This window comes from Anneissia japonica, unplaced genomic scaffold, assembly GCF_011630105.1.
Source record: "Anneissia japonica isolate Jap-2015-1 unplaced genomic scaffold, ASM1163010v1 scaffold288072_len178204_cov163, whole genome shotgun sequence".
Taxonomy (NCBI): Eukaryota; Metazoa; Echinodermata; class Crinoidea; order Comatulida; family Comatulidae; genus Anneissia; species Anneissia japonica.
Genome location: NW_022719055.1, coordinates 83028 through 85739, shown reverse-complemented (window position 1 = coordinate 85739; position 2712 = coordinate 83028).

The following is a 2712-nucleotide window of genomic DNA, read 5'->3' as shown; positions in this document are numbered from 1 at the left end:
TGTTCACAGCCATCTTCTCGTTGGAGACTCTGAGAGATACGATCGAAGATCTGGCGGTCAAGGCGGAAAAACTCGTGCTGGCGACGACGACGACGACGAACGAGCGGGGATCGAACGACCCGGTTCTCAACTTCGAGCTTGCGGACGCGGACGTTCGAAGTTTCGTCAACGAGGTTGTCGACGATCCGCGCAACCCGTTGAGGAACTGGTTCGTATTTTGCAGTTACGCGAAGAGCTTGGGTTCTCGTCGGTGATCCGTCCGCTGCGGCTTCTCACGGAGGTCGGCGAACGAAACTCGGCGTTCCCGGCCGACGCCGACGTCTTCCAACCGAGCTTGTGGAAGAGGTTGCGCTCCAACGGAACCAACCTGCCACCGTGCGTGTCCGAGTCGACTATGCTCCACGAGCCGGACAGGGACAAGGTGATCAACGTGTTTCCTCTCTTCTCCGGTGCGCACGACGACCGGGAAGTGGAAGACGACATCCGGATGGACGAGAACAGGATAAGGCGGCAGAGATTGCGGCGGTGCGTCGAGGAGGTCGTCGGCGACAACGTTCCTCGCTTCGTCTACCGACGCACTCTTCCCGGAGATCTCGAACTCGGAGTCGTCGACATGGACGCGACGGACGCGTGCGCCTGCACCGTGCTCTGATAGATACAAAAAAGGTTCATAAAGCGTCCGTTATCGATACCTTCTCTCATAACGCGATCGAAGTTAGCACGGTGAAGATCACTATTCGAGAATGTCGACAACCGAAAGCAGCGAACGTCGTATGCGCCTGACCCTCCGCGACATACACGGAGGATACGAAGTGTCTATCATCGACGAAGACGTGGAGAGATTTACCGACTGGTCATATTCGATCTCCTCGTATTTTACTCTCAAAGACGGTGTCGACGTCGAATACAAGCTGTACTTGTACGTCGATCACACGTTCGAAGAAGGTGCGTTTGGACGCGAGTTGTGCCAGCTGAAGGGAAGCACCACGCTCCAGTTACGCAACGGCGTACACCTGCAATGTCTCGTGCCGGATCTGAACAGGGAGGTATACTTAGATAAGGACGACACTCCGGTCGCCGCCATCCTGAGAAATGGGAACAAAGTTGTCGCGCAAGTCGGCAAGCTTTTCGACAACCTGTCTTGGACCAACCTGACTGTCGAACAGATCTCCAGGAGTCAGAGTTTCATGACCCTCGTTCGTGCCAACGAAACTTCCAGAGGTATCTCTACCACTCAGAATTAAATAAAGTACATGTTGTTGTTATACCGAAGACAGATATGAAATAAAAGTGACAATGTTAAAAAAAAAATATTTCGTACGTTTGTTTATTTCAGACCGTTATGTTGACAATGAAGACGACGACGAATGCCGAAAGGATTTGGATTCGATGCTCCGAACTTTCGACAGAACGGTATCTATGTACAGTCTGGGAGAAGTTGTGGGAAAGAGTTTCGAAACGTCCACCTTTTCGGCCGGGATATTCGACACCGAAGGAGGTCGTCTGTCCATCGTCGGCGCAGAGTTTCATGACCCTCGTTCGTGTCAACGAAACTTCCAGAGGTATCCCTACCACTCAGAATTAAATAAAGTACATGTTGTTGTTGTTGTTATAACGAAGACAGAAATGAAATAAAAGTGACAATGTTAAAAAAAAATATGTTGTACGTTTGTTTATTTCAGACCGTTATGTTGACAATGACGACGACGACGAATGCCGAAAGGATTTGGATTCGATGCTCCGAACTTTCGACAGAAAGGTATCTATGTGCAGTCTCGGAGAAGTTGTGGGAAAGAGTTTTGAAACGTCCACCTTTTCGGCCGGGATATTCGACGCCCGTAGCGGTCGTCTGTCCATCGTCGGCGCCGGGATCGATCTGCATATTCCGAAAGGAGCGATCCCTCCGAGAACCACGAAGGAGATATACGTTTATGTGGACGAAGGGGCGCGATCGAAAACGAACGCGACACGTCGGTCCCGTCCGTCGTCGGGTGCGGTCCTCCGGGATTGTCTTTCGAGGAAGCGTTGACCCTATCGTTTCCTCTCCGATTGGACACCGACCGACGTTGGATTGTTTCCTTGCTGAAACGAGATGATAAAGGCGACGACGAAGTTTGGAGGGACGCCGCCGAGTGCGAGGTCGTCAGTTGGGTGAAGATGGACCGATGTTTCGTCATGATCGATCGGTTCTCCGGATAATGGAGAAAATAAAAAGTAAAAACACACAAAGCATATTTTCTGTTTCATGCATTCTTTATTATTCTATTAACGATAATTTATTATATATTTTAACGATTTTTTGTTCAACATCTGTACACACCCGTACCCTCTTCGATATCTCCGATCGGCAGACGTCTTTCCGTCGTCGTCCGACACACCGGGCAACTTCTTAGTCGGTAAGAGCATCTTTTGCAGAAAACGTAATGATAACAAGGCGTCGTCACCACCTCGGCAACTCGGAGAAAACACACCTTGCAGGCATCTCCAGAAGAAGGTTCCTCTTTCACGGCGGTTTCAATATAGACAATAAGTAGTGAGCCCTCTGTTGGTCACTATTATAGATTTTAGATATTCTCGTAGTTGAGGGCGCTAACGCGGAAGCGATAATTTCATTATTCTCCATATATGGGTTTTTAAATGACCAACCAACAGGTTTAAAATTAAAAAACGTAATGAATATTCATGATATTATCGAAGAAGACATGCTAAACA